This window comes from Sturnira hondurensis, unplaced genomic scaffold, assembly GCF_014824575.4.
Source record: "Sturnira hondurensis isolate 20B ecotype Veracruz unplaced genomic scaffold, ASM1482457v3 Scaffold0004257, whole genome shotgun sequence".
In the NCBI taxonomy this organism is placed as follows: domain Eukaryota; kingdom Metazoa; phylum Chordata; class Mammalia; order Chiroptera; family Phyllostomidae; genus Sturnira; species Sturnira hondurensis.
Window position 1 is genome coordinate 757022 of NW_028076888.1, and position 15725 is coordinate 772746.

The 15725-nt window shown below is 51.6% G+C and overlaps 1 protein-coding gene and 1 long non-coding RNA gene across 2 annotated transcripts in view; one reads left to right on the forward strand and one right to left on the reverse strand.

Moving 5' to 3' along the window:
• Positions 1-15725, reverse strand: part of IGSF21 (immunoglobin superfamily member 21) — a 229312-nt gene that overhangs the window by 95057 nt on the left and 118530 nt on the right. The window lies entirely within an intron of this gene.
• LOC118986289 (uncharacterized) lies at positions 4521-7654 on the forward strand. The gene is made up of 3 exons (XR_005066341.1): positions 4521-4597; positions 6389-6448; positions 6666-7654. It is a non-coding gene; the product is annotated as an uncharacterized LOC118986289 (long non-coding RNA).

A 15725-nucleotide genomic window follows, 5' to 3' on the forward strand; every position in this document is an offset into this window, starting at 1 on the left:
GCTTTGCTGGTCACATGGTTCCTGTTACAACTACTCAACTCAACTGTTGATCAGTGTAGACAATACATAAATGAATAGGCCCGGCTGTGCTCAAATAAACTCATTCACGAGAACAGGTGGTGGGCTGGATTTGGTGTGTGGGCTGCAGTTGCATCTATCAGAGGCTCCGGGCTGGAGAATTAGCCATTCTGTCTCTATGACGGAGCCAAGCATGGCCCAAAGAATGGAGCCCCTGCCCTCTGAGACCTCAGGGTCTTGGAAAATTGGCAGGTTCCAGCTGCAGGGCTTGCTAGGTCTACGCTCCTCTCTCCTCTTCTCCATCCTTCCCTCCTTTCTCCAAGCTTCATGAAGGTGCTGAGGCCTCCTTCTCCAAACCCCTTGGAGACCAAGGCTTTCCTTCCCCACAGGGGCTGTTGTGGGAAGAGGGAGACAGAGATAATCCAGAAGATCCTCAGAGAGTGGGTCCTGAGCTGGATGGCAAGGACAGGATAGAAAGGAGACTCCACGAAAGGCTAAGGAGCTGGAAAATCAGCTCCCCGCATCCTTTCCCCCTGTGTTGCATGACCCCACCTTCTAATCCTTGCCCAGCAGGGGGCTTCCTCTTCCTAACTGTGGCCAAGGCTCACCTCCTCCAAGATGCCCACCCAGGCTGAGTCTCTTGGATTGGGTCTTTCCTGTACCTTTCCAAATCAGCTGGCCCTCAGTACATAGTAATACTTGTTTTCTAATTATACGGGCGCTCCACCTCACCCATTCGACAACACACTCTCTCTCATTAGGTGAGGGCTATGTCTAGGCTGGTCAGCAGTCAGACGACCCTCAACAGGCAAACACAGCAAGAAAACAGAGCCACCTACTTCATCGCTTTGGCTACTTGGGCTTATTGTCGTAACCACTGAGATTGTGTGATCATTTGTTACACAGCATTACTGTGGCAATAGGTAACTGATATGCATATGGTTAAGAGTGCGGACTGCAGAATTCAATTGTCTAGGATCAGCATCATATACTAGATATGTGACCCGGAGCAAGTTACCTAGCCAATCAGACCCTCCGTCTCTTCATCCACGGAGTAGGGCTAACAATAGAAGCCACCTCATAGGGTGTTGTGAAGATGAAATGGGATGGTTCATGTAAAGTGCTTAGAACACATTGCAAGTGGTCGATAAATATTAACTCAATATCGCTGTCCTAGGGCTGAACCAGAGTCTGCGAAGATAAATGTCTTGGCCATTCTCACCTCTGCACAGTGTGATGGAAAGAAACTCCCACCCTGTGCCACTCCTGGCTCTATCACGGTTTCCTTAAATCAGTGGCGACTCTTTCCTTAGTGCCACCTCCAAGCTCTTCATCTCTGTGGCTCAAAAGAAAAACCTGCTGAAGAATATGCGAGCGGAAGATCCAGGGCCTTGGACAGAGTCCTCAGCTCAAGGAAGAAACGGACTTGCCTGGGAAACACTCGCTTCTCTTTTGAGATCTGTCTGGGGGGCCTGGAGCCAAAAATCTGCGTCAAGAGGAGAGAATTCAGCCAGCGGCGCAGCATGGGGGAAGCTGAGCATGTGGACGTCCGGCAGGGTGGAGGCCTTCCTTCCAGCTGCCTGGTGGGCACAGACATCAGCCTGAAAAAGGGGTGATGAGGCAGTCTACGAAAAGGAAGACTCAGCATCCAAAGAAGGAGCTGACCGAGAGTGGGGGGCACGCAGAGCACACGCTGGTGTGTGTGCCTGTGTGTGTGTGGTGTGTGGTGTGTGGCAGGAAGCTGTGTCCTGACGGTGGGTTTGGTCTGCATTTGTGGGCACATATGAATGAGTCGGGCCACAGGACAAACAATCTTCCAAGAGTGGAGTCTTGCAGGAGGCACGCAGAGGACGCACAGAGGTGAGAACCTAACACCCGTCCCGCCGCTCACACCCGGGACTCTGCAACCACAGAGCTTTCAGACCTCAGGCCTCGCTCTCCTTCTGGAAGGGGACATGGTGCATGTTCGGTATATTCCATAACCCACCCAGGGGGCTGAGGAATCATTCCGTAATCACCCACATCAATATTTCTGCAGTGAAGCGTCTGGATAGTAACACTAAGTGAGATCAATAAAGACCATAAATAACCTCCCATTGGCTCAGGCGGGGTTTTGCCTTCAAGTCAGTTCAAGTTAGGTCCAGTTTGGCCAACAAATAAATTATCAAAAAAAACCCCAACAACTTTCGATTTTCAGATCTCATTGGATTTCCAGGTTGCCGGTGAGGGGTCATGGGCTTGTGAAAAGGGACTAAGAATTATGACATTATGCTCAATGACCTTGACAATAGCTGCCAGGTATGGGCTGTCCACCACAAGGTCAGCCCGGTTTGGAGGTCAGCTGGAATAGTCATCAGAACCTAAAAAAGTGGGCACCGATTTTCCATATGGTAGAGAGGGAGAAAGGTAGGGTTACCAAGGTTACGAGAGTACCTGAGTCACCACACAGGTAAAATAAGCAGGAGCATAAAAGAGGCAATTTGCCCTCAGAGAATCATCTGGAATAAAGTGCTAGAAAGAGAGAAGTTTAGTTTAAACTAAATGGTCCAAAGCTGAATTTGCACCTGCTGGTCTGTAGGTTTCTGTTTATATGTAGGAAAAGGGAATGATGGGGCCTTAGAGGCCACTCGCCCCTTGTCCAGGGGCTTCCTAGCCTGATGTCCTCCCAGAAGGCCATGTGAGCATCCTGATCTCTGCTCTGGGCACACACTGTCCACTCTCTCTCCCCCCATTTCACAGCTGGAGAAACTGAGGCTCAGTGCCCAGTGACCTGCCTGAGGGCACATGAGGTCTCAGCATGACAAGAATCACAGCATTCAAATGCCCCATATTCAATATTATCAACAGTAACAATTCGTCATTTTATTCACGTTAACTGAACACTTACTCTGTGCCGGGCCTAGTTCTGTGTGCTTGTGTGTAGGATCTCATTTAATCTAAGTGGTGGAGGTTGAATGGGAAGCAAGCTTGCTAAACGAGAGTCATAATACTTGGCCTCCTGCCGGTGGGTGTCCACAGGATGCTGTGGACATGGGGGACACATGAGAGAGAAGAGACTCACTGAGAGACAACAGGAGAGGACGGAGGAGGACCATCCCCTGATTCGGGTAGGGAAAGGTAACGCAGCTTCCTGGGAATTCCAGATAATAAACAAGGAAAACTATCGCCTGATTTAAATGGATGGAAGAAGATTTGACTTCAGTCTGTAGGAGGGAGCAGTTAAGGGGTTTTATTTTATTTTTGGCCCTAATAATATTACCATCTCCAGGCTGGTTATTATCTGTCACTTTCTAGGGAAGATTGAAAAGAAAATAGTTTTATCCCAGGCAATTGCAAACCGCTCCATTTGATGAGTTGTTGTTCCCACTTAGAAATTACATGCACTGGTGTCAGGTGACTGGGCCCAGCTGGGTGGTTTTAACTGGTTACAGGAGAGAGGAGAGCAAATTCTTCAGTCTTTTCAACAGGATTTCTCAAAACGCAGTGTGTGGGCGGGTCACCTGGGTCAAGGAGGGCAGGCAGGGGGAGACACACACTCCCAGTCTGCTCAGCAGACGCCCCCACCTCAGCAGGACCTGGGAATCCGCATTTTACAAGCTCTCTTGCGGCAGTTGCTGCGGAGACTGCATTGTTAGGGGAGACTGTGCTGCCGTCTGCCTGAGCCTGTGTGGCTGGGGACATGGGTGGTCCTGAGGGACCCCTACAAAGCAAGAAGTCTGAAGTTGTCAGAGCAGCAAAGGGTCTCAGAACGAACCTGACAAACTCCCATTGCAGACAGAAACTGGCAACCCAGGCTCCCGCAGCACACAGTAGGCACTCCGTTTAAGGTTCACTGGCCTTAGATGTGGTGCCTCTGCCACATAGTAGGTAGTTGGTGTTTACTGATTGGAAATGAGGTCACCGAGCTGTGGGCGTCCGAGAAACTGGAGTCAGGAGCTCTCATTCCAACCCCATCCACGACAGGAGACAAAAACCTCTGACTCCCATCAGTCTTGACTGTCACTTGGGAAAAATGCCCATCTTGGCTGCCTATGTGTTTCATGGGGAAAAGATTAGATGACACACGGGAATGTGCTTTACATAGATAGAGAGTAACACATGGTGATCGCACGGCGCCTCCACGCACATCCTCCCACCCGCACTATCAGGAGTCCTCCTTCGGTCCAATGTCCACCCTGTCTGCGGTGGTTTGGGAAAGATCGGGAAACACGGGCCGACGCGCCGAAAACGGGGAGAGCACTGTTGGTCAAAAAGGTTGTGGAGACAAAAATAAAGTGTGTGTCTTCTTTAAAAAATAACTCCCTCGACTGCTAAGTGTAGAGAGTAGAATTTGCTTGCTTCGCCCTGGCGTCTCTTCTTATCACTGCGGGCCTAGCAACTTGGAGAGTGGAGGATTATGCAAATAGAAATCAGCTTTCAAGCAAGTGGGCTAATCCAATATTACCGAGAGGACTGAGTCTAAGTGGAAAGGGGGAAACCACTGAGCTGGGTGAACTGTGGAGATGGGGAGCCAGTTCGTGGCATGACACGGGGCAACGAAGCTGGCCGGAGAGGGTGCCCTTGCTGGCACCCGAGCCAGGTAGTAGAAAAAGGGACCTGGTCTCTGTTTCCTTGATAGTCAGAGAGGAAGGGAGAGGGGAGTAGGCTAGCGGACAGAGAAACTCTTTACTCAATTATCTGTTGCTGGAATGGCCCCTCCCCCTTCCCAGAAATCTGGCCCAATGCTGAGAAGTAGGTGTGGTATCCGAGGCCTGAAGCTTTCCCACTGAGTTTCCCACACAAAGGCAGACCCACACCCACCAGGTGGAGCAGCTGGAGATTCAGAAGGTCGGCCCTAGAAAGTCCATCCCCCCCTTGGGAAATATCCAGGGAACACAGGACGGTGCCCAAGTGAGGAGGCTTCTCCGTGAAGCAGGGACGCTGGCAGCACCATGAACGGCGCCCAGGGATGGCGCCGGTGACCAGGCTCCACTCTTAGGTTGTACGCGTGCTAAGCCCTGTGGCTTGGGCAGCGAAGGCGGATGAGTAGGCAATTCAGATTCGCTCTGATGAGAGCTTTTGTTTAGAGGACATGGAGGGGACTGTGGAAACTTAGAGCAGAAGCCTATAACCCGTATTTGGGAGTGAAGAAAAGATTTCCAAACTGAAGGATGAGTCAGAATAACCCTAGTAAGAGAAGAGGCTGAATCTGTTCCAGGGAGAGGAACAGCATAGGCAAAGGCCTAGAAGCCAAGGAGGGTGTGGCTTATTTGAGAAGCTGAAAAAAGCTCTGTCATCTGGCTGGAGCTTCGGATGGAAATAGGAGGGTCTGCTTGGGGGCTGGTTAAATATGAGGAGAGAGATAGGTAGAAGCCAGATCCTATAAGGCCCTAGATGGCATGGAACAGAGCTGGACTCCCCTCTGAGGTCAAAATCAGGCTGCTTTGACATGTTGTGCAGTGAAACGATACATCAAATTTGCATCTCCAGTTTCCATGATCTTCAGGATAGAGAATGGACTGGGGCCAGGGGAGCCCATACCGCTGGGTAGGTCAGGTCAGGATGCAACAGTCCTTCTGACTTAGGTGATGGTGGAGTGAACTAGCAGGAAGGGTCTCAGGGTGCAGGGCAGTGGACACGTTTGAGAGCAATTTAGGAAATGAAATTGATAGGACTTGGAGAGAGGTTGCTTGGGTACGGGGAGTGAGGTGGGAGTTAAGGATAGAGTCAACGTGTGGGAGCAAGTGTAAGAAGCAGGGGGGAGGAAAAGGAACACAGAATAAGATCAAGAAGTTACAGGCAAAGGGAGAGGGAGGGACTTGGCTCACAGGCGGGCAGAGCCACGGAAATGAGGGCCAGGAGCTTAGTGCACAGGGAGGGCCATGAGAAGGGGAGGGGCATGACAGCGTGATCAGGATGGAGGATTCAAGTCTTTATTCTGTCACCCGTGTGACCTGTCAGGGTGTGTCAGTATCACCCACAGCAAGACTTCACCGGACTGTGGGCAATATTGGCTTGACAAAAGCCCCTCTGCTTGGATGGCTGGGGAAATCCCCATAGCTCAGCGGGGGCACCATGGTGGGTGGGCACTGAGCAGGCAGTCAGGGGAGTGGAGAGTGGAGTTTGATGTCCGGTAGCCACGCACCTGAGGCAGGCTCAGGCGCCTCCTCCAACCCTCAGTTTCTCACTCTGTAATACGGGTGTTGGGACCCTTCTCCATCCACTTCTCTACAGTAGAAGGGGCTGGAGACTGAAAGACCAGGTCTGGGCAGGGCCAGGCCTGTGACTTGTCCTTGGGCCAGAGTATCTTACTTTGTGGATTCAGATCACCTATCACTTGACAAAGCATAAAGGTTATTGGGATGGATGAACTAACCTCTCCATTTCCTAGAAAGTCACAGCCTATGGTGCTGAGAGCCTGGTATGAGGAAGACAAGGCCACTGCCTCAAAGTAAGTACTGAATGGATGTGTGGGTGGGTGGGTGGATGGATGTGTGGATGCAGAGATAATGGATGGATGGATAGATGAGTGGATGGTTGGATGGATAGATGGATGGATGAATAGATGGACGGGTAGGTGAATGAATGGATGGATGGGTGGATGCAGAGATGGTGGTTGAAAAGATGAACAAACACCTGAATGATCACCATGCTCTAATGGGTTCTAGGCATGGACAGAGCCTCTTTGGAAGATTCTAGAAGTGGGGCAGAGCCATGGGCCTTGAGCGGTCTATGCCCAGGAGTAGCGCAAGCATCTGGGTGGCTGACAATTCAAGACTACCAGCTACACTCTGAGAAAGCCAGCTGACACACACTCCTTTGGGAGTAACAGGTTCCAAAGGCACCTGCTGGAACAGAAGAAGAGTCAGCTGGTTAGAGGGAAGGAGACCTGTATCAGGTCAGTCGAGGCGGTACGGTAGGGTTAGAGCTGGCGAATGCACAGACGGAGCCACGTGTCCTTGGGAGGCTCAAAAGAGGGAAATGGGGATGTGTGGGCTTCCAGTAAAGACAAACTCTAGCAGCTTCACAACCCTCTACTCCTGACCCCTCCACACCTCTCCTCATACTTTTCAGCCCAGGCGTTAAAAGTGGACACACTGGAGTCATCGGCCTGGATTCTAGTCCGGGCTTCAGTACCTACTAGAATCGTGAACTGAAGTACCCACGACTCAGCTTCTGTGTCTACAAAACGGGGACGATAACAGAGCCTGTGTCACAGAGTTGCTCTAAAGATTAGAGATCATTTACAAAGCGCTTAGCACAGTTCCTAGGACACAGAAAGCGCCCTCCAAACACGACCAGTTAGTCCCCATTAATCCTGCCTTTGCTCCTGCAGGGCGTCTCACCCAAGATGCCCTCTCCTTTCTCTCCACTTTCCTCGAACTTTACTTACCTCTCAAAGCCCAGCCTATAGCCTGCCCCTTTCAAGAAGCCTCCTCTGACCAACCTCGCTCTACTGTCTCCTTTGTCTCCACCACTTTATGAATTCCTAAGGGTAGCGGCAAAGTCAAGGAGTCCTTTGGCCTCTCCCCGGAGCCTTCAAGGCAGAAGGCGCCTATTATTGTGGATGATTGTCCCGATCAGAGGAAGCTGAGATGTCTTTCCTTGCCCACACCTCCCCTATGTCTCCTCTTCCAGATAAAATGCTAGTAATAAAGTCAAGTTGAACTGGCCTGTCCCTTTAATTGGTGCTTTGGCAAAGAACAGATTCCCTGCTAAGCATTAAAAGGCTTTAAAATTCTCTTTATTAAACTACCTCTGGGAGCCCATGCTGGATCCCAGGGATGGCTGGACCCAGCCTGGACCTTCCCTGGGCAGGACCACAGGGAGGTGAAGGGGCCCCTGCACTGTCTTTAATAGGATGATGGGTTGGAGCCAGAGGCCTGGGGTCTGGCCCAATCCTCAGTCCTCAAGGGAGTTGGTGACCTCTTTCCTGTACCTTCTAAATGTGATCCAAGGCAAACGACAGAAGCCCAGTTAAGGACATGTGGGTGCCAGGAAATAGTGCAGCCCCTCAGATGACTCAGGGAAGTTGGGGTTTTACTGTAGTCCCTTTGACCTTCGGGTGTAGTGGTTAAGGATGCTCAGCTGCATCTTGCAACAGAGGAATGTGAGGTTAGGATGATGCTGAAGATGCTAGGAGAGACCTCTGGCTCTCTGGGGGAAAGGGAAGCACTCATTAGAGTGAGTTCCTAAATTCGTCCTGACCCTGAAGGAGCTTTGACAAGATGATACACAGTCAGCTCACAGGGGCAAGGGAGGGAGTCGGGAGGGGTGGAAGACAGCTGGGCAATTCTTCCCAGTCATTCTTCCCATGGGTTGAGCACTTCCTAAATGCCTGGCTCTGAGCTTGGGGCTTTTTACCTATACCGTCTCATTCAGTTCTCACAACAACTGCGTGGGGCCAGTGTTGTTAGCCCCCACATCTGAAAAAAAGAAGTCTAAAGTTCAGAGAGGTTAAGTTGCTAACTCGTGATGTAACCGTGGGAAAATGGCAGAGGTGGGATTAGAACCCACGATCTCTCTCGTGCCGCATGTGTTGTTTCTCAGGGGCACAGAGACAGGATAGAGAACAGCAGGGTTGGGTGAGCCAGCCCAGTTCCCTTCTCCTCCCTTCCTCTCCATCCACTCACATCTCACCAGATGTGACCAGAAGAGGAACTTTGGCCAAGAAGCTCCCCCAGTGGTTTGTAATCTTGGCTTTGCTAGGGGAGGAGAAATCTAGAAGTCACTCAGTGGCACGGAGAGGCACATGGGGTGTGCAGACCTGGATCCAGGCTCTGGTGGCCTCTGCTTAGCTGGTGACTACCTCGGTGACTGGGGCAAGTCCCTAGCCTGCTCTGGGCCATTCTTTCCACCTGGACTGGGGGATCTCTAAAAGCCACTCTGAGGTTAAAGCTCCAGGATCTTATGACCATGTCAGGGGACTTGGTCAGAGAACATCTCAGCCTACTGACCTTATGGAATCACAGAAAAAGCCTTTAAGGAATTCAACTTCGTCCCAAGAAGGAAAATTAAATGTTGTCATTGTGAGGGCTTGCACTAGGAGTGACGATTTAATGGAAGCCTACCGGTCAAGCATAGTACCAGGTGTTGTATGAATGTTATGACACCCTTCCACTTCTCTGTACCCCCACTGCCACCACCCACGTCTAGGTCACCACATCCACACCTAGAAGACTTCAAGAGCCTTCTCCTTCCACACCCCACTCCTGCCCTTGGCAGAGACAGTGCTGGGTGAGCACTAAATCTCATTTCGTTATGTTCTTCCTGGGCTTCCAGTACAACTACATTTCCCAGCCCACCTCGAAGTTGCAGCCATGTATCTGGGTCCTGGGCAACAGAATATGAGCAGAATAATCAGCCACTCCCAGACCAGCCCATAAAAGCAATCACATGACTCTTGCCTTTGTGCCCCCTTCTGGTGGTAACCATGCACGTTGGTGGAAAAGAGCCAGAAAATGAAATGAGCCTCGATGCCCGAGTCACTTCATGGAGGAGAGCTGTCCTGGATGCCTTGCATTCCACTTTTTGCGAACAAGGAATAAGCCTTGTTGCATCAAGCCCCTGGGCTTGGGCGGTTATTTTGTTAATGCAGCACAGCCGAGGCTATCCTGACTCATAGACTCACCCGTAGTCCAGTCTCTGCACAACAGCCTGAGGATTCTTCTCAAAATCTAAATTAGACCATGTTGCACCCCACTTAAAACTCTCCACTAAGTCCCACTGCACTAAGGTGAGCACCGACAGGGGCCCAGGTGAGCCCTGTCTCCTCTCTGACCGACATCTTCCGTTCCCTCGCCCTCCGTGTTGGGCACACACCTGATCTCGGCACAGTGGAACCAAGCTCATCCCTTCCGTAGGTGTTCTCCCTGCCTGGAATGCCCCTCCCTCCGGTCTTGGCTCGGCTCCTCATTGTCATACAAAGCTCCGCTTCAATGTCATTTCCTAAAAGGCACCTTTTCTGGCTAGTCCAGCTAAGAAGCCCCAGTTACTCTGTCACATCATCCTAAATTATCTACACCACACTTATCACTGTCTGATATTTTCTTGCTAATTAATTAATTAATGGTCTGTCTCCCCACCCCACCCCACTAGAGCAAGGATATTGTTTGTCTAATTCATCATGTGTCCCAGTGCCTAGAATAGTTCCGGGCACAGGGGAGACACCTTGTAAGTGCTTGAGGACGGGGAACATTAACTTTTATAGCTCTGGGAGGTGGGGGTTTCTGTCCCCATTTAGCACAAGAGAAAACTGAGCCCCAGAGGGGTGAAAACCAGGAAATAGCAAGCTCCGATTTCACCTTGGCTCAGTCTAATAATTTTTGCCCCTTTTGAAGGCATTTACTAAAGATTTTATTTATTCACTTTTTTAAAAAGGGAGAGAAATACCGATGCGTGAAAGAATTATCTCTTGCACACCCCCAGCCAGGGACCTGGCATGCAACCCAAGCTGTGTCCTGACCGGGAATTGAACAGGTGACCTTTTGCTTTGTGCGATGATGCCCAAATACCTGAGCCACACCCATCAGGGCTCGAAGGTATTTTAATTACATGCTCATCTGTTGCTCAGCACAAAGAAGTAAAGGGGCTCTGTCTCTAGTAATTTCTCTTAATTCAGCCCTTGCCCCCAGGGGCTCCGTGTCTGATGGGGGAGGCATGGGCCCTTCCCCCCTGATGGAGCCCAGAGTCTGGGGCTGAGGGCAGAATCTCAGCCCCTGAGAGAATCACAGGAGCATCTACAGAGCGGCGCTGAGGTGAGTGCCAACGGACAGAGCGCATGCGAATTCGCCAGGGCCTCTGCAAAGTCAGATCTGCACAAACTGAACCGAGAGAGAAAGACAGTGAGGGAGAGGGAGGGAGGGAAAGAGAGAGAGACAGAGACGGAGCGGCACAGTTGGAGCCAGAGCTGAGCCAGTCCGTGCTGTGAGCACTGGGGCATCCACACCTCCCTCCACGGCGAGGGGAGGGGAGCAGACTGGCTCAGGGACGAGCAGGTGGAGAGGCTGCCAAGGCTTCCCCTGGCAACAGGAAATGAGTCTGAGGACACGCAGTGCGTGTCAGGCAGGGTGGTCGGGAGGCAGGACTTGGGGTGCAGATTCTGATGGTCCAGCTCCCGCACTGGTGGGTTTCCATCGCTGTGCCAACCGCCTCAACCCCTCTTCTGCGGGCCAGTTCAGCCAAAATTGAGAATGATTAGCAGGTTTTATTTTTTAAGACTAGAACTTCTGTTGCCATGTGGCGCTTGGCCACGTCTCTGGCCTCAGCCAGAGAGATTTAGGGGTCCAGGATGTGGAGAGATACTGCTAGAGTAAAACTGGGCTTGGGTTTTGAGTGGCAATCTAACTCTACCGGCCAAGCTCTTCAAGCTCAGAAAGGCTGCCCGGGTACCCAGGCTGCTTGGCACAGGGGCCGCCCCCACCTTGCCCACCCTTCCACCTCCCCTCACCTCCTCCATCTGGTGAAATTGCGAAGGCACCCACCCCTCCAGCCCACCTCCTTTGTGAAACTTCTTCATCTCCCCTCCACTCGGTATTTTGGTCCCTCTACTGGGCATCTAGCAGGCCCCCGGCCACTAACCCATCTCCCTGCCCTAACACACCCCCAACACTGCTCCAACCTGGGGTCTCTAACTGGCCTGTGGGCTCCCTAACCTCCACCCAAACCTACTTCACGGACCTCACAGCTGCGGAGGATCAAGGAGACTCTGCCTGCTGCTCCTCTGCGGAAAACGGGGATTGGTAACCCTTTGCTCTCAGGGTTAAGTTCAAGCACCTTATCAAGATGAATACCTGTTCAAGGCCCCACTCAGTGTCCACTGCTTTCTGTTTCTCGACTCCCGGTCATGGCCCCCACGAGGTGGCCCACTTCCGTTTTCTGGGTGTCACCCTGTCTGTCATTTTAGAAGGCCTGCATGGCCTCTCTCTATAATTCCAACCTTACATCATGCTCTCTCCTTCCTTGGGAAGCCCACGCTGCCCGCTCCAGTCTGGGTTGGGGGTCCATGCTATGGACGCCCTCCATCATTTTTCAGGTGGTTCTGGTCTATGCCCTCTGTATCCCCCAGTAGGGGGTAAACTTGTCGGGAGCAGAAAGAAACTGCCTGTCTGGCTCGAAGCTGTATCCTCAGCATCTAGCACAGGGCCTGGCTCCCTGTAGCTGCCCGGGAAATATTTGTTAAGGACATGAATGACTTGGGGATGTTGGATAAATGAATAATTTTGCCCAGAGCACCTTGCATGGGAGAACACACCATGGAGCTTCCTCAAACCATCCCTTACCAATATCTGTGTTCTAGGGCCCAGGGCAGGTACACACACTGAACCAATGTGCCGAGGCACCGAGAAGGAGGCTGTCTGAACTTCAGAGGCATTTTCCAGCCCCTACCCTCTAACCCAGAAACCCACCACAGCACGCTGCCCGGCTCTAACGGAAAATCCCAGCACCACTTCCCTGCAAAGACCACCCATAAACCATGCACAGAACTTCCCCAACACCACGGAAACCAGCCTCCAACCGACTGACACAAGCCCCCCGACGTGGCGCAAGGTCTTAAGGAGCACATGGGGGTTAATTCCAGCCACTGGAAATGAGTGGCTGCCTCTCCCTTCAAAGTCGCGTGAGCCCGCACTGCCCGGGCCTCCCGCTGTGCGCACAGACCCACACGGGGAGTACGGAAGGGACACAGAGACGGGGAGAAAAACAGACTTCGCTCGCAGGAAATCTATAATCCCAACGAGCTGCCGACCTCTCCCCCGGTGGCGTTGGGTGGGCCTCTCTCCCCAGGGGGCAGACCTCCATGCTGTGTGGATGCTTCTGTTCCAGGGCCTTTTTCACTGGAGTGTTCTCTCCTTTTAGCTTGTGGCTCCGTTAGCCTAAGGAGATGGGGTGAAGGCGGGGAGGCAAGGGGAAGGAGCTGGCATTTCGAAGTACTCACTAAATAGGAGTGGAGACCCTAGAGCCCGGCTGCCTGCCGGGGTTGGAATCCCACTTCTTTAACTTACTGACTGTGTGATCTTGACCAAGTTACTGCCTGTCTGTGCCCCAGGCTCCTCGTCTACAGAATGGGAACAACGACAGCTCTTACCCACAGGGTTGCCATATGTGACGGACTCACACAGCGACGCAGTGTCTGGCCTATGGTCGGTGCTCGGCGTTAGCTTCTCTGTATATCGTTATGCATATTATTTGCCAGACACTATGGTAATCACCAGCTGGAATGATCTCATTTTATCCCCACAACACCCCGTGGGAGGATGCCATTTCTCTCATGGCCAGATGAGGTAACAAAGGTTCTGAGAGGCCAGGGACCCGCCATAACCCACGAGCTCGCTGGCTAGGCCCCCACGGGAGCTCTCAATGCCCCTCTCTGCCTCACGCTCTGGACATTCACACTCAAAGGACAGCTCTTGTTCCCTGCCACCACCCAGGATGACGAAGGCAGGCAGTTAGTGGAACTATGGCTGTGAGTCGCAGGTGGGGTGTTTTTGTTTTTAAAGATTTTATTTATTTATTTTTTAAAGAGGGGAAGGGAGAGAGAGAGAGAAGGACAGAAGCATCAATGTGTGGTTGCCTTTCTTGCATCCCCTACTGGGGACCTGGCCCACAACCCAGGCGTGTGCCCTAGACTGGGAATTGAACCAGCGGCCCTTTGCTTCACAGGCTGAGCCATACCAGCCCAGGGCCCAGGTGGGGTTTTGATGGCACCGAGGAGAAAGGGGACACATTTGCTGCTCCAACTCCTGGCACAGGCTGGAGTGTCATTCTCACGTCTGGAAGCCTGACAAGAGCCAGCTCCATCCTGGTGTCATGGAGACCAGTGGCCCCTGTGAAGTGTAGAGTGTCAGAGTGTCAGAGTCCTAGCCACTGACCATCTCAAGAGAGCAGAATATAGGCAGAGTGGGGTTCGAGTCAGGAGGGCCTGGTGTGGAACTCCAGACCTGCCACTCTGGGGAAGCCACTTCACACATAGCTGAGCCCCAGTTTTTCCCGTACATACGACGGAGCTGCGCGTAGCTCTTGCCTCGGGTGGTGCATGGACAGCTCTTAGCTCAGTGCTTGGCGTGGCGTGAATAATCCAGGATTTCTTCTCTCTTCCTTGAGTCCCAAGCAGCTTCCAAACTCAGCCTCAGCAGATGATGAATCTCCCACGGTCTCTGAGAGCTGGGGTGGGGGGCAGGGCCTGGGCAGAGCCCACGAGGCTCTCGGGCCCGTGGGTTCTGAGCAGGGCAGCTCTTTGGTGCCATAGCGCCAGGCTAGACAGGCTGTTACAAACCCACACGGCAATTTGGTGTGAATTAACAACGGGTGTCCCAAGCATGGGATTTGGTGATTAGGATACACACTGAGTCAGTCCCCCTTTGCCTTCTTTGTCCCGCTCCCAGGTGGGGTCTTACTCCGGGGACTCTGGGGCAAGACAGCGGCCGCTATCTGTGCAGAAGGCCAGAGGAAGCCTGAGGGGCCAGATGGCAGAGGGTGATTGTGAGGACAGGCCTGGAGCGTGGAGTCCTAAACTCCACAAGGATAATTAAGTTGCCTGGTGTTAGGTGAAAGGAGATTACAAGAGACATGCTCCTAGGGGTGTGAGATGCTGGGAACAGGGAAGGGGGCTGTCTGCACAATGATGAGGTGGAGTAATTAGCTTGAAAAACCAGAGCGAGACGACAGGCAGCAAGCTGTGGGGCCTGAGGCAGCGAGAGGCATGCCAGGCAGTGAGTGGAGCCTGTTGGGCTCCGAGATGCCAACAGCAAGGGGGTAGGAGAGCATCGCCCATAAGCTCGGGGGAAGCCTGGGACAATGGCACACTGCAACTCCAAACCCAAGCCCCTCAGAGCGGAGGTACGTCTCCAGAGAAAAAACTAGAATGGAAAGATCAGCTTCTTTTTAGTCTAAGCAAGTTCCAGACTCAAGGGCAAAGAGATGGACAGAGTACTTGACAGTTCAAGGTCAGGTTTTAGCATCAGGGCACTCAGCTTCACTTTCACTTTGAGAAGTGACTAGTGCATGAGTCCCAGAGTGCATCTTGACCCTCACTTTCCTTGGGGTCAAAGTCACGTACTCCTGCCCCTGTAAAAGGAGACTCATCATCGGTGGGGAAGTGGCCTGGTCTGGGGGTTAATGGTGTGTGAATCCCAATCAGAATCTAAGTGGCTTTAGGACCTGGGGAGATTTCTTTCCCATCTCTGTTCTCTGTTCTCTGAGCTGAGGACAGTAGTCCCACCACCTCACCCTGCTGAACAGCCACGAGAGTAATGAGGATGTGCCTGGCACTTAGTAGGTGCTTAATGCACACGTGTTCACTGACAAATGCATATCCAGAAAATAGAGAAAAGAAAGAAAGAAAAATGCCAGCTGGGAAGACTGAGTGCCCAAACAATACAAGGAAAGCTACCACATGGTTATTAAATGAATTCATCTCATTTGTAAGATGCAAGATAAAGCCACACACACACACACACACACATACACACACACAAAATCAATTGCATTGCATTCTTACATCCCAGAGACCCACAGAAAATTCAATGAAAAAGATTCCATTTATAATAATAAAAATAAATACTTGAAAGTTCTTTTAATTTGGGGCACAAGATATTTGTTTAAAGAAATTATAAAATCCCACTGGAGGATCAATATTAGGAAAATCATGAACATAATTCATTGCATTAGTAAATTAAAGGAGAAAAACCATATGATTACTTCAATAGATACTTAAGAAGCATTTTATT